The sequence below is a fragment of the Hibiscus syriacus genome, unplaced genomic scaffold (genome assembly GCF_006381635.1).
Source record: "Hibiscus syriacus cultivar Baekdansim isolate YM2019G1 unplaced genomic scaffold, ASM638163v2 tig00110925_pilon, whole genome shotgun sequence".
In the NCBI taxonomy this organism is placed as follows: domain Eukaryota; kingdom Viridiplantae; phylum Streptophyta; class Magnoliopsida; order Malvales; family Malvaceae; genus Hibiscus; species Hibiscus syriacus.
This window is the reverse complement of record NW_024062912.1, coordinates 27,552-50,267: the sequence shown is the minus strand read 5'-3', so window position 1 is coordinate 50,267 and position 22,716 is coordinate 27,552. Positions and strand designations below refer to the sequence as shown.

The 22,716-nt window shown below is 36.2% G+C and overlaps 1 pseudogene; it reads left to right on the top strand.

Moving 5' to 3' along the window:
* The first annotated feature begins 10,436 nt into the window (after positions 1-10,436).
* On the top strand, positions 10,437-21,311 carry LOC120146383 (annotated as a pseudogene).
* The last annotated feature ends 1,405 nt before the right edge of the window (positions 21,312-22,716 follow it).

The following is a 22,716-nucleotide window of genomic DNA, read 5'->3' as shown; positions in this document are numbered from 1 at the left end:
AATTATAAGTGGCCACCACCTTGCTGAATAAATAGGGAATCATCAGCTTGAGTCCCTTTAAAACCAATACTCAACAGAAAATCTTGAAGTTTAGAATACCAATTACGAAGAGCCTGCTCCAAACTATACAACGCCTTCTCCAACTTACACACAAGCTTGTCCTCATTCAAAGACTTTTGCTCAAAGCCCGAAGGTTGTACTTTAAAACGTCCCCAACAAATCTCCATTAAAAAAAGCATTATTGATATCAATTTTTCAAAACTTCCTACCATGTTGAACTGCCAAAGAAAGAACAACATTAATAGTAGATGACTTCACCACCAGACTGAATATATCTCAAAAATTATGTCCCGAAACTTGAGAAAAACCCTTTGCCACCAACTGCGCTTTATATCAAACAACTGAGCCATCCGGATTCTTTTAAATTCAAAATAACCACTTACAACCAATAGGAACCCGATCAATCGGTAATAAAACCAACTTACACATACCATTACTAACAAGAGCATTATATTTATCATGAACAACCTGCCACCAGTGTAGTGTAGCTAACGCTTGATGAATCGTAACTAGTTTAACCTCAGTTGTTAACTGTGTGTTATGATGGAAGGGAGATTAGGGTTTGTTAAGAAGGAATTGGGGATTACTCGAGGAAGGCAAATGGGGAAATATAGAAGACAAATAATTTATGTTTTAAATGTGGGGAAAAATTTGCTCTTTGACATTAGTGCAAGGTTAGACAGTTGAACAGTATGGAAGAAGAAGAAGACTCTGCTGATCAGGAATTGACAGAAGAAGAAATTGGAGAAGGGAATGATGTAGCCAAAGAAGCCTTGGAAATTTCTATCAATGCTATTACAGGGAATGTAGGGCACACTACCTTAAGAATTCAAGGGTTTATCAGAGGGAAACCACTTAATGTGCTGATTGATAGTGGCAGCATCCATAGTTTTGTGACACCTAAGTGGGCCAAAGAAGGAGTAGAACTAGTTCAAACTCAACCATTAGTTATTACAGTAGCTAATGGAGAAAAATTGTTCAGTACTGCCAGAAGCAATAAGGTGACTTGGTAGATGCAAGGCTATGAATTTTAGCATGATTTCAGAGTTTTGTCCTTAGGGGGCAGTGATATGGTACTGGGGGTGGACTGGATGGAAGAGTTTAGCCCTATAATGATGGATTTTAAGGCCAAAACAGTTAGTTTTGAAAAGGATGGACAGACTGTTCTAATTAAGGGACTCAGAAATTACAATTACTCAGACCAATTTCAGGAGAAAAATTTCAGAAGTTAGTTGCAAAAGATACTGAAGTGAATGGAGAAATTTATTTGTTAAATGCTGAAGTGGAGGAAAGCATAATTCCTCTATCTTTACAAGATTTATTAGAAGAGTTTAAGGAAGTGTTTAAGGAACCTGAGGGAATGCCTCCTAGCAGAAAACATGATCATGCTATTGTTCTTAAACAGGGAACACAACCAGTCAATCTAAGACCCTATAAATTTGCTCATCATCACAAGACTGAAGTGGAAAAATAGATTGCTCATATGTTATCCTCATCTATCATACAAGTAAGTAAGAGTCCTTTTGATTCTCATTGTTTACTTATTAGAAAAAATGATGGAACTTGGAGGTTTTGTGTGGACTATAGGCAACTTAACTCTTATACAGTTAAGAATAAATTCCCTATTCCTATAGTAGAAGACTTATTAGATGAATTACATGGAGCTACATTCTTTTCCAAGATTGATTTGAGATCTGGTTATTGGAAAATTAGAATTAAAGATGGGGATGTTCATAAAACTGCTTTTAGAACTCATCAAGGGCATTATGAATTTAAAGTTATGCCTTTTGGCCTTACTAATGCCCCAACTACTTTTCAAGCTTTGATGAATGACTTGTTTGCAGCATATTTGAGGAGGTTTGTTCTTGTGTTTTTTGATGATATTTTGATTTACAGTCTTAGTATGACATAACATAAAAAACATTTAAGAGTGGTGCTGAAAATTCTGTTGAAAAACAAGTTGTATGCCAAGAAGAGTAAATGCTTGTTTGGCCAACAACAAGTAGAGTATTTGGGACATTTAATTTCAGCTAAAGGGGTAGCAACTGGTCCTGGAAAAATAAAAGCTATGCAACAGTGGCCTTTACCTAAAAATCTGAAAGCTTTGAGAGGATTTTTGGGTTTGACAGGGTATTATAGAAAGTTTATCAAGGGGTATGGAGAATTTAGTAAACCTTTGACCAATATGTTAAAGAAGGATGGATTTCATTTGTCTACAGAAGCTAAATTAGCATTTGAAAAATTAAAAAGGGTTATGTGTGAAGCTCTAGTTTTGGCTTTACCCAATTTTGACCAGAATTGTTTTTTGGAAACTAATTCTAGTTCCAAAGAAATTGGGGTTGTTTTGTCTCAAGGAGAAAGGCCTATAGCTTATTTAAGTAAGGCTTTGGGACCAAAACATGCAGACCTTTCTATCTATGAAAAGGAATACTTGGTTATCCTAATGGCAGTATCACACTGGAGACATTATTTGGAGAGTGGTTCATTTGTCATTAAAACAGATCATGAGCCTCTAAAACACTTATTAGAGCAAAAGTTGACTACCACTATTCAGAAGAAAGGTCTTACTAAGTTATTAGGGTTGGATTATACAATTCAGTTCAGAAAAGGAAAAACAAACAAGGTGGCAGATGCACTTTCTAGACAACAAATAGATTCTGGTGAGTTTCTGTAAATGGGGGTTACTATTATTGTTCCTACTTGGATGCAAGATATTGAACAGGGTTATTAAGGAGACCTATTAGCTCAAGAGAAACTTCCTATTTTAGTTATTCAACCTGACAAGAGTGAGGATTGGAAGAGAAGGAAAGGAGTGCTATACTTTAAAGATAGAGTTTATGTGGGCAGCAAGGGAGATCTAAGGCAGAAAATTATTGTGGCTTCCCATGATTCACCACAAGGGGGTCATTCAGGCATTCAAGCTACTTATCAGAGGATTAAAGCTTATTTTTTTTGGCCAAAGATGAAGCTTATGATTCAGGAACATATACAACAATGTGAGGTATGTCAGAGAACTAAAATTGAGCACATTTCCAAGCCAGGGAAACTACAAACTATTCCAATTCCACACAATGCTTGGGAGGTTATAACAATGGACTTTATTGAAGGGTTGCCACCTTCAACAAAACACAACTGTATTTTGGTGGTGATTGATAAATTTACTAAGTATGCTAATTTTATGCCACTGTCACATCCCTACACAGTGGTGCAAGTGGCTAAGATATATTTGGATCAGGTTTATAAGCTTCATGGTCCTCCTAAGGTAGCTATTTCTGATAGAGACAAGTCTTTCACTAGTCTATTCTAGCAGGAGTTACTTAAGCAATTGGGGACAACTACACTTTTCAGTACTGCCTATCATCCAGAGACAGATGGGCAAACTGAGAGACTCAACCAATGCTTAGAACAATATCTCAGAAGTATGTGTTTTTTAAAACCTACATCTTGGTCTAAGTGGATAGCCCAGGCAGAGTGGTGGTATAACACTAATTATCACTCTGCTATTAAAATGACCCCATTTGAAGCCTTATATGGTTATAAGGGTCTTGTGTTAAACTGGTCAGGGGATTCGAGAGTGGATGCAGTTCAAACTATGATGCAAGACAGAGAGCAATTCAATGCTTTACTACGTGAACAACTCATGCAAGCTAGTAATAGAATGAAGTAGATTATTGATAAACATCTTACAGAAAGGGATTTTCAGGTGGGAGAGGAAGTTTACCTAAAATTACAGCCTTACAGACAGACATCACTCGCTCTAAGGAGAAACCTGAAGCTTGCTGCTCGATATTTCAGTCCCTACAAAATACAGAAAAAATTGGTCAGGTTGCATATCGACTGGAATTGCCACCAGAGTCAAAATTGCATCCAGTGTTTCATGTTAGCTTGTTGAAAAAGAAAATAGGGAAACAAGGACTTATCTCGCTGAATCCTCCAGAAACGTCTTCTGATGGGCAATTAAAGATTTACCCAGCCATTATCTTGAATTCACGAGAGATTACCAGACAAAACCAGCGGGTCATGCAGTTCCTTATACAATGGACAAATATGGGACCAGACGATGCCACTTGAGAAGACTACACGGTGTTGAAGAATCAGTTTCCTGATTTCGATCCTTGGGGATAAGGATCATCTGGTAGAGGGGGTATTATTATGATGGAAGGGAGATTAGGGTTTGATCAGAAGGAATTATGGATTACTCGAGGAAGGCAAATGGGGACAAATCGGCTGAAATTGGAAAATGAAATGGAATTAGGGATTGAGATGTTACTTGAGGGATTTAGGGTTGAGGTAACAAAAGGAATAGGGTTGGGTGGACTGAAGGAGCAGGCTGATATTATTAATCCTTAGCCAAATGGGCCCAGTCAATTAGTGACCTAGAATAGAAAGAAGTTGAGGGAAATAAGCCAGCACGTGAGCCCACTTGGAGATATCCTGTGAATCAGCAAATGAGTAGTTAGTTTGTTAGATTTGCTGGCAGAATTACAACTGTAGGTACTTGTGAATATATAAGTTGTACCTAAAATCCAAGGAAAATCAGGAATGAAATTACATGTTTTCTGTATCTCTATTTCTTTCTTTCTTTCTGAAATCTCTCATTTTTTTACAACAACCCTAAGACACAACACTGTGCCACGTGAAAAACCTTGGGCTTAAAAATCCTAAGTTTGCTACTCGTAACCATGGGATATTTATTGGAAACAGATGAAGACCCACTCTCACATTTAGGAGGGTTATCACACGACAAATCAAGTATGACTGAAGTAGAAACCAGGTCAACATATTCAATCGATTCTGAACTAGAGGCAGGCACATCCATCACATTATGACCAAGAGGAGCATTAATGAAAGTAGAAGAATTATCCACAAGGGGAGCATCCTGATATCAGTTGAAGAACAAGGACCATCAAGCAAAACCAAATCATTATCCAAGACATGAGTTGGACCTGTTTCAAGCAAAGAACGCATGGGTAGGGTCCCACCATTACCTAGGGAAGGAAGCCCCAAATTGGTAGGTAATTTCGCCAGATCATAACACTTTATAAGGCTACCACTTCTATCATAAATAGCCTCCATAGAATTGTTATTATCACAAGAAACAGTGGCACCAGGCTGAGTAATTTACGCAGATCCAGGAATAACGAAAAGATCACTACTCGATGCCACCATCCGCTCAGCTGAAGCATCAACTTGAGATATTGCATATGGGAAAACTATTTCATCAAAGACCACATGCCAAGAAATAAAAACCTTTCCATCTGATGTCAAACACAAATAACCCTTGTGTTGTCCACTATAACCAAGAAACGTACATGGTTTAGAATGAAACTCAAATTTCTTTGAAATAAACAGACGTAAGCATGGAAAACACCGGTAACCAAACACTCGTAAATGATCATATTGAGGTGACTAACTGAATAGCTTCTCAAACGGAGATATACCAGCCAAAACCTTGGTATGTAATCGGCTGATAAAATAAGTTGTCGAAGCAACCGCATACGACCAATACTTCAAGAGTAAAGATGCTTGAGCTAACAAAGTAAGTTCCATATCAATTAAGTGTTGATGTTTGCATTCAACAATGTGATTCTGCTGAGAAGTATGCAGACAAGCAATACGATGGAATCATTTCATCATTTTGAAGAACGCTAGACAAACTCTGAAACTCACCACCCCAGTCACTTTAAAGAGCTTTAATGGAAGCATCAAACTGAGGGTGAACCAATCATTGAAACATCTTAAACACCCCCAATGCTTGAGATTTATCATACAACAAATAAACCCACACATGACGTGTGTAAGCATCCATAAACGAAACATAGAAGCCAAACCCATTCGAAGAAATGTGAAGAGGCCCCAAAGATCCGTAAAAATCAACTGAAATAGAGCATTATAAGACATATGAGAATCATCAATGTAATCTATGACTTTTACCAACTTGGCACGCAACACAAAAGGTTTTATTCGAGGCATGATTGAGGACAACATTACAAGCACGATTTACTTTCAAAACAACATCATGAGCCGGATGACCTAACCGTCTATGCCACAAATCATAATCCTCATTAGGCACACACGCAATATTGGATCAACTAACTATTTTGTGAACTAAGTAACGTCGAATTAAACTCTTATAAACATTCATGCTCTCGTCCCTCTCAATCCTTCATAACAAACCATACAGTAATCCGCATGAAACTCCAAAAATACCCCATTATCTCTAGCAAGCTTGGACAGTGGAAATAATTTTTTAGTAATTTGAGGCACAAACAATAAATCATTTAACCATAACGCACACAAAGAAGTAGATAACAAAGAACGATCAACACCATCAATGAACAAACCATTACCATTTATAACAATTAACTTACCCGCTCCACGAAAAGTTAAACCATCTTCCACAATAGTCATATCATTCATAACATGATGTGTTACCCCATAATCTATAAACTACTGTCCACCAGCACTATTAACGTTGCTGCCACGACCATGCGACCCATTCAAAGTGCAACCGACTTGTTCAACTCCTTTGACACATGAACACCCAACATTTAGAGCATTAGGACTGTATCCACAAACATTTGCAACAGAATGTGAAGTAAAAGCACACATGGTAGGAGCAAACGCAGCTGCCCCGACATCGGGGAAGATTTGGTTAAATTGGTACCGATAATGTTCCACAAGGTGACCAAGCTTTCCGCAAAGTTGACACTGAAACTTATTTTTTTCCAAGATTGAACCAATGGCGAGGAGTACCTAGCAACAACAGGCGACGAACAAGTAGTGCAAGAAGAACCAGAAGATACACTGACAGAGAGCTTATCCATATTAGCACAAATCGAAGCACTATCAAGGTGTTCAAATTCTTTTGTTGCATTTTAGCATCAATGAGCATTGAAGTAACTCCCTCAAGCGAAAAAGGCTCCCTACTCGTTGTTATAACAACTAAAAACATCTGGTATTCAATCAGTAATCCGTTCAAAATAGTAACGACCTGCTCATATTAAGGAATAGGTGCCCAACACACTGCCAAGGCATCACATATCTCTTTAACCTCCGATATATATGCCTGCATATTTTGTTCACCATTTCGTACAAGTTTAAGACAATAATAAAGATTCCTTATAGTTGAAGGAGACTTACAAGCAAAGAACGCAACGATTTTTATCCAAATTTTCGACACCATTTATGCTTCAACAAAGTGAGGGAGAAAAGAAACACTAACTGTCGATAATAACCAAAAGGAAAAGGCACTATCTTGTGCAACGAAAACCTTATAATCATCACTAGGTACAATAGATCCATCAAGAAGAGTAACCATTGCTGTCGGAGGACGAACCACACCAGTGAGGAACTTTTCTAGTCAATGGTTGTGAATAGTAAGCAACACTTATTGCTTCCACAGAAGATAATTAAATTCGTCCAAGGTGACACTCATATTTTTGTTGGTAAACATATTATTACTGAAAACCCCATCATCGGCAAGACTCACCCACGCTTCAGCAAGAACCAGAGATACCAGAATCGCATGACTCCAATACCATATTAGTTTTTCTCGTTTTTCTTTGATAAACAGAGAGAATTGAGGAAGAAAGGTAATTCATTCCATTAAATGAACTACAATTTATAAAACACTAACACTAGCTGCCAGCTATAAAGATGCTTAGTAACAAATTAAAAATGGTAACCCTCTAGACCCAGCCTAGGAGTTACAACCTAATCAAGGTGACCATATTGATCACATATATAATCCATGAACGAAAATTTCTAATAAGTCGTTCTGAAAATATTTACCGAATATAAAATTAGAAATAAACTCATGTCACATTTTAAAAAGACTAAAAAGTAAATATTAAACTGCATACAGTGTATAATCGAGACCATACTTTTGATAGTCAAACCGGTCTTATATCAGAATAATCTGAAAAAGAAAGACATAAACAAAGTAAGCTACAAGGCTCAATGTGTCCTCTAAAATTTAATCTGGTAATACCGCAATGCAGAAAAATTTCATGTATAAAATAATAAACAAAATAATAATCAACCAATATTAAAATTTAGATATTTTACCAGCAGAATGTCCCAACAGAAATTCACAACCTTACCTTTCATTCCAAATCAAAAGAATATGCACATTACCTTACAAAGAGACATTAAAAACTGAATACCAAAATTAGAATGAGAATTTAGCCCTCATATGAGGACCCCAAACAGAGTCAGGACAAAGATATAATCTCGTGCAGATGTCAGAACGAGGAATTTATCTCATGCATATGTCAAAACGGGAAGTTTATCCCATATAGATGTCAGAACGGGGACTAAGCTCATGCAGAATCAGGACGGGGAATAAATCCCATTGTAGAATTAGGACGAAGAATAAATCCCATACATAATCAGGATAGGGATTATTCCCTCCATAGAGGATAACATGTAGATATCATAAATGCATCAACATGCAAATTAATGGTGATGTCACAATATTCAGAAGTCAGATATGTCGAGTATATTTAAATATATATAATCAGTTCACAAACATATTTACATATAACAACATATAACATAACATGTTAAATATATCGAACAAGTAAAGGGGACACACCTATAAGAGAAAAATGCATATCAGCCAGGCCATACATTTCCCGCGTTAGTAGTATTAGGTCCTGCGAAATGGGAACCTAAAACAATACTAGTCTATGAACATAAAATCCATAATTCTAAACGGTAAAAGACTATGAAGTCACAAAATAATACTTACGCGTATCTCGAGATAAATAGGAAGAATCGAACTGAGCTGAGCGAGAACAGTCAGGGTCAACTAGTGAATGATACTGAGAAGCATGATCACCTTCGGAAATCAATATCAGAAAGTGAGTCCAAAATCCCACAATTTACTTAATTAAATCATGACTTTAAGCAATAAACAATGTAAAACAAGGATTTTGGGTCAGAATTTGGCCAAACAGATTGCGAAAACGGACCGAGGACATTGAAAAACATCAAGATAGGTGGTTTTGAAAAAAGTCTATAGTCAAATTCAACGATCAAAGTCAACAGTCAACGAATCGGTCAAACGGGTCGGGTCAGTAGGTTGGTGACCAGACTAGCAGGTTCAGTCCAAGGGGTGACTGGTTCAGCAGGTCCAAACAGTCGGACGAATCCCATGTGCGCACGGCAACGCGTGTGAGCATGTGAGGGACTTTACGGTGGCCCAAAAATACCAAAATTTGTAGAAAAGATAATTTCAACTACGAGGAATCACTTACCGAGGTCAGTTTACGAAAAAGATCGACAAAGATGGTTTTTTTAGCGAAACCCGAATATTCAAAACTTCACCGATTGTAAATAGTGATGGTGAATGGAAATCCAAGGATACTGGACGAACGGGGTCAACGAAACAAACGTAATGGTACCGAATGTGTCAAACACCTCCTCTCGGTTAGCAACGAATCAAATGAAAACAAAAAATGTTTTGTTGAGAGAGAGTAAATAGAGAGAGAACCGACTAAGGTGTATTTTTTTTAAATATCAAATGGTAACCGTGATGCAAGTTTTGGGTATTCAAACCCCAAAATTAATAGGTTAATTACAACTCAAAGCCCCATATTTTTAAAGAGTTCTCAAATAGACTAGTAAACTTACTAGCATTTCAATTTAACCCAATTTTTGGGTGTTACAAAAATAATCTCTTAACCACAGCACACGTCACATCACACAGATATCACGCATTTAACGTGCATGCAAATATCCCATGCATTCAACATGCATACATTGCCATAGGATAACACGATTTAGATTTTGCAAGATTGAATGATACTTTTACTTTAAATGTGCTAATATTTTTGATGGGGTATTAAAAGGGGGCTTTACTACCATGAAGCCTAATTAAACTAGGAGTGTGTGTAAATTTAGGGTTTTAGTTAAAATTATTGTTTTAATCATTTGCTATAAACGACGTTTTTAATACCTAGAGTTCTATAGAAATCTTAGGAAGGCCTTTTTTAAATTGACAATATGTTCAAAATGACTAAGATAAGTTTTTCTGTTTTTATTTTGAAATGTTGTGGATTTTAATATGTTTTTTACAAAAATATTTTGAGTTTAAAGTTTTCTTTTGAACAATTCTTATTTAAGAATTTTATTGATACCAAAAATAATATAAGAAAAATAGTTTTATTGTGATACGAACATACTCAAATATATGTATCAAATATGAGAGTTGTATACATTTATATAATATTTTCCTAATTTATCATTTTTGTCAGTTCATAAGTATTAATTTTGTTATTTTTTGTCATGTAATCCGGTGATTATATTCTCTTTCAATTTCGATACTTATTCAACAAAAGTATATTTCGAAAACAATATCATTGACTCCAAAATTCCTGTTCCATTCTTTTTATTATATAAAGAAACAGAGAGGTGAATCAGAGCAAGCAGCAGCCAGGGCAAATGAGACTTTCAAATGCTACCCTTTGCTTGGTTACCTTCATTGTTTTCTCCCTTTCACAGACGCCTGCAATTGCCGCCAAAAGGGTAAGCGTTTCGATTCAAACATTTCCCTTTTTTTTCTTTCTTCCGTTGATGTAAAATGAGATGCAGATGAAAAAAATGTTCGTGTATATGTGGTATACTTGGGAGGACATTCTCACGGAATTGAATCGTCGTCGGTTGATCTGGATGCAGTGGCGGAATCTCATTACGATTTTCTTGGATCCTTCCTCGGAAGGTAAATGAGATCTTCTTTCTTCAGCTGAGCTTGTAGAGTAACATATATGGCGTTTTTATTTTATTTTAACATCTTGAATAAATTGTTTCTAAACAGTCATGAGCATGCTAGAGAGTCTATGTTTTACTCTTATACAAGGCACATCAATGGTTTCGCTGCGAATTTAGACGATAAAGTAGCAGCTGAGATTGCAAGTAAAACTTCATCCTCTTTCCCTTTCAATTTTTCTTCAGAAACTACTGCTTTCTTTTAACTGTGTCAATTTGTGTTGAATTCTTATTCAATAACAGGGCATCCTAAAGTAATTTCAGTGTTCTTGAATAAGGGAAGAAAACTACACACAACGCGATCATGGGAATTCCTTGGCTTGGAGCAGAGCGGTTTCGTTGCATCGAATTCAATCTGGAACAAAGCCAGATATGGTGAAGATACCATCATCGGAAACCTTGACACTGGTGAGACACTTTCAGATTCCCTTGGATCAGGCCGCAGATTCATTGGATCTGCATATTTCTTCAAACCAGCTTTGTTTTATAAGTTAACTTCGTCCCCATATGACGAAACTCATAAATAAATACAGATTGGATCTGGCATAGTAATAATTTTGAAATTGAATGCTTGAAATTAGGTGGCGTTTGGTTCGTAGGAATCTATTGGAATTAGCGGGAATTAGAATCCAATTCCACAACTTTCCCATGTTTGGTTCAAGTTTTCAAAGGGAATTGAAATCTCTCATGATTTCAACTTTTCATCAAATGAAGGAAAGTGAATTCCATCCATTCTATGAGGGAAAGTGAATTCCATCCATTCTATGAGGGAAAGTGAATTGTATCCATTCTATTCTATGATGGAATTCAATTCACTTGTTGGAGGGAATTGAAATTTGATCATACTACCATAATCAAACTTTTGGTAACTTTATTTATATATTGAATAAAATTTTTTTTTTATTATTTCGGGTCGGGTCGGGTTTCTAATTCATATATTCGGGTCGGATCGGATGAAACTTTATTTTGATCGGGTCGGGTCGGTTTTTTTAAGTGTGATATTCGAGTCGAGTCGAGTTCGGGTTTAGGGTGAAAAATACCCGACCCGACACGACCCGAATATATATATAATTTTACCTTATATATTTAGGAATAATTATAATAATACCCCTCTATATATAATTTGTTTTCAATTAAGTCACTTTTTTATTATTTCGAGTCGGGTCGGGTTTCTAATTCATATATTCGGGTCAGGTCGGGTGAAACTTTATTTTGGTCGGGTCGGGTCGGTTTTTTTTAAGTGTGATATTCGGGTCGGGTTCGGGTTTAGGGTGAAAAATACCTGACCCGACCCAAAAATATATAATTTTACCTTATATATTTAGGAATAATTACAATAATACCCTCTATATATAATTTTTTTTTCAATTAAGTCATTGTTTTTATTGAATAAAAATAAAATTTTTATTATTTCGGGTCGGGTTTCTAATTCATATATTCGGGTCGGGTTAGGTGAAACTTTATTTTGGTCGGTTCAGGTCTCGGATGGAGGTTTTCTTGTTCTCAGGTCGGGTCGGGTGGACCAAAAACCCGACACAACCCGGCCCATGGCCATCCCTAATTGGGATGATTTTAACTTATGATGTTTATTAACATGATTTTTATAATTTATTGAAATGAATAATTAATCAATAAAATTAAAATTTAATATTTTTTTTAAAATTTTATAATATATTGCTACATGTAATTTATAAAACAAACTAAAATTAAACAAAAAAATAAGAAGGACAATCATGTCATTTTACATTACTGAAATCAAATTCATCTGACATGTCTGCGAACCAAATAGAATATGGAATTAGATTCCAATTCAATTTCCTACCAACCAAACAGAATATAGAATTGGATTCTAATTCCTGATAGATTTCAATTCATTCACAGATTTCAATTCCCTCATAAACATTCCAACAAACTAAACGTCACCTTAGGATTTTGTTTCCAATAACGTTGGAATTAAGATAATGATGTAAAATAATAATTTAATCTGAAGGGCTGAGCGTTAGAAGAATTGGAGTCGTGACCGCTCCTTAAAAAAGTAATAAAAATTATATATTTAATTTCTATAAATTTAAAATTTTTAATTGAAGGCTGATTGATTATGATATCACTACAGCAAAATTGGCTTGTTGCGGCGTTTTTTTTACCTATAGCGGCAATTTTACGCGTCGGTAAAAACACATGCGGCGTTTTTACAAACGCCGCTAAAAGCGCCGCTGAAAATAGCGTCGCTAAAGTTTGCGGCGTTTTTCAAGAAAAAACGCCGCAATAGGTGTTGATATTTAGCGGCGTTTGATAGACAAATGCCACAATATATGTTGATATTTAGCGGCGTTTGGAAGACACACGCTGCAATAGATGTTGATATTTAGCGGCATTTGGAAGACAAACGCCACAGTAGGTTTCGATTTATAGCAGCGTTTTTCTCAGAAACGCCGCAGTAGGTGTTGATTTTTAGTGGCGTTTTTATCACAAACGCCGCAATAAGTGTTAAGGTTTAGCGGCGTTTTTAGCTTAAACGCCGCAATATGTGTTTGATTTGGCGGCGTCTTTAATACAAACGCCGCTAAAGATCGGTATATAGCGGCGTTTTAGAATACAAACGCCGCTAAATTACACATAATTTAACAGTTCTAAAAATTATGCTGAATGCCCCAAATCTGTTTTTTCAACCTGTTCCATTATCCAACAAACAAAACAACAATAACATCAAAATCTATATCCATAACAAGCAACATCAAATCCAATATAATAAATAAAAGTTTTCATTAACATAATATAAGTTCAGTGAAACACGGTCCAGTAACATTAACATAATGCTCATAACATAAATGAGTCTACGATAGTGGATTCTGAGGTTGCGTTTTCTGTATCATCAGCATCATATCATTGAGTCGTTTTTCAAATTATTGCCAATGACTAACAACATATCCCTCTTATTGTCGCCAAGTAAGGATCATAATCCATGAATCGTAATCCAACCCTATCATAAGCTCAAATAGACTCTATGTCATGCCAATTTATCCAAACTAACTTAACATCCAAGGACATATTCTTTTTAAACTTGTCACATACGAATTTTATCTTGGCGTACCAAGTAACATAGTTGAGCCTTAGCTCTTTATCATTCACATGGTTTCTTATCTTGGCTTACCTAGTAACATAGTTGAGCATTAACTCCTTATCATTCACATAGTTTTTATTCATGGATTTTCAGCACAATTTACCTTATTTTCAAAGAACATGTCATAAAATGTATTTTCACCACTGAAATTAACACATATTATGTTATTTTCATTCTTACGACTAACATAACATTAAAGCTTCACATAATGCATGCTTGCGTAGTACACATTATGAACACATAGAATTTATTATAACATATTTTATTTCATACTACATACGAAATTTATTTATTTCAAGATTTCATATCACACACATCATAGTCACATACTCATGAAACATAATATAATGTTCTATGGCGATAAAGAAGACCATCAGTTTCCTTTTCCCCCCAGTGTTCACTTGATTTAAAGGATAAAGAGGAACGAAGGCAAGTAAGTACCTTAGCTGCTCTTCCAAGGTTTAAGGACTCCAACAACTATAACAGCAACTATGATTAGGAGAATCAAAATGGCGATGCACATCCTCTTTCGTGTACTCTTCTGTCGATTCTTTGCTTTTTGAAGGACAACCGTCCCTGACTGGACATTACTGACTGTAGTTGAAACCTGAACAAGATTTCATTAACGCACAATGCCAAACAAAAACACACCACTCGACCTAATATGCATACTAATAAATACTTGGTAAACCACCCATTCTAAGAGATTTGAGAATATGAACAAACCTGACTATCGATGTTGTCTAAAATTTCTCCTTCTGCTTCAACAAGAACTGCAAAATCAAGGTAAATCTGACAATAGCAACCCCATTAGAAAAGTTAACTCGGTTTAGTCCATAATACATGCTAATGCGCATCTCACGTTGAATCAACTACTAAGAGAAAGAAAGCCTAACCTGGGTATCGCGAAAAGCTTCTCATTTTCGTCGCGTAATTTTTGTTCCGAGTCTGAAATCAGAGAGAAATCGAAGGAAACAAGGGAAGAAGGGTTAAGAAATGCTGGGTTGGATTTGGGATTTTACTTATCGACCGAAGAATGGTGTACTACTTGCGACGACGTTGGAGGCGAAGGAAGCTGGGCGCAGTGAAGGAGATGGCTTCTGTAATTGGCGTGAGGGAACGGATAATAGTGATGGAAAAGAGGGCTAGGGCTAGAGGAGAATTAAAACGGACTTTGCGGCGTTTAAATATACAAATGCCACTGAAGGGTAACCAATTACGGCGTTTTTAATTAAAAACGCAACTAAAGTACGCATCATTTGCGGCGTTTGTTAGAAAAACGCTGCTAAATTACTAATACTTTGCGGCGTTTCTACGAAAACGCCACTAAAGTACGAGGCTATAGCGGCGTTTTCATACGAATGCCACTAAAGTAGGAAAGGACGTAGCGGCGTTTTCATACAAACGTCACTAAAATATAAATATTTTGCGGCATTTTTTTATAAAAACGCCACTATATAATACACCTATTGCAGCGTTTGTAAAAAGTCGCCGCTATTGTAATAATCATTAGCGGCGTTTATATCTAAAAACGCCGCAAAATGTTTAATATATAGCGGCGGTTTTGGATACAAACGCCGCTAAATACCTTTATTTATATTAGATTAACATATTTTAAATATTTCATTTCTTCTATACATAACCTAAAGTTACAACCATACATTTTAATTAAAACAGAAGTACTTATGCATAAAACTACTTAACAACAAAATACATTATAATTTAGAAACATTGAAGTACTTATGCATAAAACTACTTAACAACAAAATACATTATAATTTAGAAACATTAAAGTACTTATGCATAAAACTACTTAAAAACAAAATACATTATAATTTAGAAACATTAAAGTACTTATGCATAAACAGTCTTCACCATATTGTTCAGTACAATTTAGTCTTCATTGCTCTTTCGTGGGAAAAGGACGTAGGAAAACTGTTTTCCTTGTTTGACGACGCATCGTTAAGTTTTTCCTCCGTGTAAATTCTATATGGAGAAACTCTTCATCCATTTCACCAAATAAATCTCCTACCTCCGGTTCACCAAGAAGACTCCTTGCGCGCTTCAGTGCTTCACTTGAAACAGATAACGACCCTCCACCTACAGTATAAAACTTGATTGGAGGTGCTTGGGAATTGAATCAAACATTAAAATATATTTAAATAGATGATATAAATGTTTACTTGGAGTAACAGTAGAGGCAACATCGTCTTCATTGAGGATCGATACTGCTTTTGCAATTGAAGATTCTTTCAACGCCACAGAGTTACCAAATTCGGTTCTAAACATAGGGTATTTTTCCATTTCTCTATCATCATTCTCAATACCCTTCGAAGATCCTACATGCGTACGATCTATGAAATTTGAGTGACCGTACAAAAAAGGAAATATAGCGGCATAAAGATTCATAGAATTTTACCTTCAAGTAGGAGATCGGCCATGGAAGGGTATGGAGCAATATGAGTTCTTGTCGAGTCATCATCGAGTTTCGACGGCGAAACCGGACCGATAGCCTCCCAGCGATAATTTGATCCATCGTCAGAGCAAAGACGCCACGTAGACATTCCGACGATAATTTCTCTTACTCAAGGCAATACCTGCTCTTTTTTTCTCAAATATGTTAGCTTTCTGGGTTTTCCCCATTTTCAGAATACCAACCAAAACAAAATTGAAAAAGATCAGGAGCTAAGATAAGAGGGATCAAACCGTGGAATTGTGTTATAGTTCGTCGGTGAGAGGGCCGATTTGGTCGCCGGGATAGACAAAAGACGACGTCGCTTGGAATCGTGTGAGGGTTGTTGTTGTACCAGAGAAGAAACTGTGAGGGAAGAAGAGTTGAAATGATTTTAGGGTTTGGGTGGGAGAAAATGGAGGATAATATATTTAACATTTTGCGGCGTTTTTACAAAACGCCACTATATCACATATTTTTGCGACGTTTATACAATAAGCGTCGCTATATTACACTATATTGCGGCGTTTTTAGCTAAAATGCCGCTAAATATCTACTATATTGCGGCGTTTTACTATAAACGCCGTTATTGTTTAACCTTTATGTGGCGTTTGTCTAAAAACGACATAAAAACTATTATTAATTACGGCGTTTGTTGAAAAAACGCTACTATATACCATCCTATGGCGCCGTTTTTCACAAAAACGCCGTTATATTTATACTATTTTGCAGCGTTTTCACAAAAAAACGCCGCTAAAGTCTCAATTTGTGGCGTTTGAAATGAAAACGCTGCTATATGTAATACTTTTGTGGCGTTTTATCATAAAACGCCGCTACAGAACACTAGTGTATACATTTTGATTTTCCTAATCCATAGCCCAGAGATGCATTCTTGACATGTTCATGCATGACATCCAAACCCTTTATTATTATTATTATTTTACTTATTTTTGCCAACCACGTAGTCTACTGTGCTTAAGGAAAACTGTGAAGTACAGAATTGCTTGGAACCCTTAAAATAGGTGGATAAGATTGAATATTAGTGCTCCAAAACAAGAAACCGTAGCACATATTTGCTTGTGTTTTAGTAAGGGTTTTGACTTAGTCTTACATAGCCTTGAACGCATGCTGAATGGGACAATTATTTTTCATGGGAAGGTGTTTGGTCCGAATCAAAAAGCTTCAGTGATGATGGGTATGGACCGATTCCTTCAAAGTGGAAGGGAGTTCGTCAAAATTACAAAGATGTTGGATTTCACTGCAACAGGTCTGTTCTCTTTTTTTTCCCTTTCTCCCCTACCCCACCTTTCAACCCACGCCCATGAGGGATTTGATGAGATAAGACAAATAGTAAATTATTTGAATTTAATTCGATCAAAATTTGATCAATACTTAATTTAAATAAATTTAACTCAAATTTTTAACTAGGAGGAAAGGGTTATTTAGGATTTAGGTTCGAGTTTGAGTTCGTTGTTGAATTTGACAATTTTAAATTTACAAATCAAACTTAACTTTAAATTTTGTAAGTAGAGTCAAACTAAACAATATTTGAACTCAATTTGGATGCTAAAACAGCCCGTACCCATTGACTTTACTTTTAGTAACCATCGGTGTTTGATCTCTAGATCGGGTACTACAAAAATAAGAACGACTGTTTTAATTCAATTTGCTTCATTCATAAATGTTAGGATTCAAACTCTTAATATTCTTAAGGGATCTAGAATTAATTTGCTCCATTCACAAATGTTAGGATTCAAACTCTTAATATTCTTAAGGGATCTAGAATTAATTTGATCCATTCACAAATGTCATGATTCGAACTCTTAATCTTGCTTAAGGGATTTAGAATTCAATGACTCTTCATTTTCTTTTCAAGTTCTTGCATACGACACTCCTCTAAATGCATAAAAAAACGTATAAAGTACTGAACATATTTGTGCCACACAAATGTCTATATCCGGCACTCACACTTCCCTGTAGCATAGATTCCAAAGAGGTTGCAGTTTAGGAACAGTAAAAAACTGTATATGTTGAAATCTGAATCCAAACTTATTGAATGTCACCTCCTAAAGGTAATTTAGATGTACATGCATGCGTGCACTGCTACACTTGCAACTTGCAAGTGCATAAATTTCGTTCATTCAAAAACAGCTTTCTCTAGTTCTAATATTCGCTTGCTGTCATTGTTCAGATCTGTTTTTCCCCTTTTATCTTTTGGGTTTAAATGTTACTTTAATCAAGCTACTCTCTTATTATGGTGTCTTTTCGATCCTGGAAAAGAGCTATTGCGCCTTTTCCTGGAGGTATTTTAGGTATTTAAGTTTGTTTGTCAATGGAAGTATGTTTTCTCCTTGTATTTCTAAACCATGTTAGCACCTAAATTGCTGGATTTATGCTTGAAGGAAGCTAATCGGAGCAAGGTACTTCAACAAAGGCTATGCTGCCATTGTTGGCAAACTCAACTCATCATTCGATACACCACGTGATAAAGAAGGTCATGGAATGCATACCTTATCGACTGCTGGGGGTAACATGATAGCCAAGGCAAGTGTTTTCAGCTTTGGTAAAGGGACCGCAAAAGTTGGATCGCCTAGGGCCAGAGTAGCAGCATACAAGGTGTGCTGGACACCAGTTTTGGGAAATCAGTGTTATGATGCAGATATATTGGGTGGTTTTGATGTGGCCATTCATGATGGTGTCAATGTGCTGTCTGTGTCGCTGGGAGGAGAACCCACGGCCTTTTTCAATGATAGCGTTGTGATCGGTTCTTTTCATGCTATCAAGCATGGAATTGTTGTGGTCAGCTCGGCTGGGAATTTAGGACCTGCTGATAGCACTGTCTCCAACGTTGCACCATGGCAGATCACGGTTGTAGCCAGCACCATGGATAGAGAGTTTTCTAGTATTGTTGTCCTCCGCAACAATATGCGCTTCAAGGTAACATTCATCCTCCCTTCAAATGAGTAGCAACATAATTATCCAATGGAATACAGAATTAAACACAAAAATAGAGAGAAAGTAAAAACTTAAGATTGTCGGTTCATAAAATGCTTCAAACTTATCAATACTTATTTACTTTCTGAGGGACAAAGTTTACCAGCTAAAGTTTTGCCTGGCAAGAAGTTCTTCCCACTTATCAGTGTAGCAGATGCTAAGTTGACGAATGCCTCGATTGAAAACGAGCAAGGATAGAACACTTCTAAATAGTGGTACCTTGGTTTCAGTTATACCAACTGTTTTAACACCCTTCAGCCTGTAATAGTTGAATCCTTACCTGTCCATGTGTTCCGTACATATACATGCTATTTGCATACATTATGCAGAACATTATGTCAGGCTGGTGCCATTGATCCTAAAAAGGCGACAGTAAAGATCTTGGTTTGTCTCCGAGGGAAGAATGTAAGAGTGGACAAGGGTCAGCAAGCAGCTCTGGCTGGCGCTGTTGGCATGATTCTTGCTAACAATATTCTCACAGGGAATGAAATTATCGTCGACGCTCATCTCCTCCCAGCTTCACATATCCAGTACACTGATGGTCTTGCTGTTTTGGCTTACATTTATTCAACAAAGTAAGTGTGAGAATCAATAAATATGTTACTTTTAGCTTATGTAACAATAGTATTATGAATTCATGGACTGCAAATGAACAGGCAACCCATGGCTTGTATTACACCCGCAATGACCCGAATTGGCAAAAAGCCAGCCCCGTTCATGGCTGCATTTTCATCGAAGGGACCCAATACCATCACTCCTGAGATCCTCAAGGTACTTGCTACTAGGAACGACAATTTATTTTTCTTTTCCCTTCCAATTATTCTGCTAAATTGTACCTGATACTCTGTACTTCATATTCTGTATGCAGCCTGATATCACTGCACCGGGTGTTAGTGTAATAGCGACCTATACCGAAGCAGCAAGGCCAACAAATGAAGCTTTTGACAAACGCGGAGTTAAGAATTCAACTCCGTATCAGGCACTTCGATGTCATAGACTCATATCCTCATGTTTCAGGCATTGTTGGACTTCTTAAATCCCTTTATCCCAACTGGAGTCCCGCTGCAATCAAATCAGCTATTATAACCAGTGGTAATAAACCTGTTCCTAAAACAATAAACATTCGGTTTCGATTTATTGAAATTTCATTCAGATTATGATTGCATAATAATCCCTAACCTATTTGCCCCCGATATTGCAGCAACCACGTTGGATAACTCGCATAAGCCGATTCTAAATGCATCATATATCAAAGCCGGACCCATTCAGCTATGGAGCAGGACATGTATAACCAAACCATGCCATGGATCCGGGACTTGTTTACGGCTTAGCCGCTACGGATTACCTAAAATTTCTATGCACATTGGGGTACAACGAAACACTGATAACACTGTTCTCACCGAAACCCTAAAAGTGCTGCGGATCAATCAATCTTTCCAACTTCAACTACCCTTCAATCACTATCCCTAAACTTGTCCGATCCATTTCAGTGTCTGGGACTGTTAAATACGTAGGATCACCAGGCACTTACAGAGCTCAAGTGCGGAAACCAATCGGGATATCCGTTTACGTGAAGCTGAAAATGTTGAAGTTCAAAAAGGTTGGCGAAGAGAAGACATTCAAAGTTACCCTGACAGTTAACAAAGCTCGTGCAGTTAAGGAATATGTATTTGGGCAGCTGATATGGTCGGATCTTGTACACTATGTTAGGAGTCCTATAGTAGTGAAGGCAGCCTAAACTATAAAGGACGTTAAAGACAATAGATTGAGCTAGCTTTAAGTTTTAATACCTGGATTTTGTCCTTTGTACCTTTTATTTGCTTTCAGCTTGGCCTTCAATGTGTTTTATATTATTCTTCGAGGCCTTTGCTGTAATATTTGACCAAAACAATAATTATTGACAAAAGAAGAAATCCAGTAGGTCTGAATGTATGTTTTAATCCTTATCGTTTAATTATCTAAATAGTAATAATTAAATTATCTATCGTTAAATATGAACGAAAATAATAATGTGATAGTTAATGAAAATTAATATAATTGTACATTTAGTTTTTTATAATTTACATATTTTATCAATGCAATCTTAATTATATTGAATGATTTTAACTATGATACTTAATTGGTATCATTTAGATGATTAAATGATACGATTGATTAAATTAATGTATCAATTATTAGAATAGAATCATCCTCTAAGAACAACAATGATTCCTTGTATTTTATTTGTGTGATTATCATTAGTTTTTTAAAATATGATATATGGGTCGTTTCTCTTAAGTTATCTAATTGTTTCTTAGAAGTTCAATTTTCTATGTCGACTCTTTCTCTGGTTCTCATTTATGGGCTTTCACTAATATATATTTTTGAAAAGTTTGGTTCTATTAAGCAACGTAATATGAATTTTCTGGTATTTTTTGCTAGAGAGCTTGTCTTTGCCAATCACAGAGCTAAAGGGTGCATTGTCACCATTTGTATAATCTGATTAGGCGTTTTTTTAAAGGGGATCTTTGTATCCAATTAAGAATTTACGATACTCTACGTACCCGACGAGACTATGGTCTCGTTAAAAAGCCTCATTAGTCTTAAAAGGCCCTTAATTCCTTTATTAATCATGACAGTGTGTTAGTATTTCGAATGTTGAGACAATGAAGAGTTGCATCCCTATGAACCTTTCCTACTTCAAGTATATTTGCATATGATACTCGATATAACCATTTTTGCAATATTGTTTTCCCAATGACATTGTGTTACTGCTGTTCCCTGTGTAAGTAAAGTATATGTTATGGCTGCATGCAACTAGCATAAGTAAGTTCTTTTCGTTGGGGAAGACTGCTATCGGATAGAGAAAAATCGCAACTGATAATTTGAGAAAATAAAAATGAAGATAAAATAGACACAAAATTTACGTGGAAAACCCCTAAATAATATAGGGTAAAAACCACGGGCAACGGTAGAAGAATTTCACTATGAGAAAATAGGAATTACAACTTATCTCTATCTACCAAGGAGAAAACAATGATAATTTTCTCTTGATAAAAAGGAGAAAACAACTCTCAAGAAACTCTCTAAATTCTCTAGTATTTGGAGAAAGCTAGAATGATTTGGGATGATTTTGAAGCTAAATGAGCCATGGTATTTATAGTTGAAGCTTAAGGACTAATTTATAAATACCCTAAATTACAATGACCAAATGTCATTATCCCATTGTCCAAAATTCAACTAAAAATCCATGCTAACTTTAGGTGCCCTTAAAAGTGTTTGACAATTTTAATTTTTTTTTATATATAACTTTCCACCGAAAGTTATCTAGATTTTT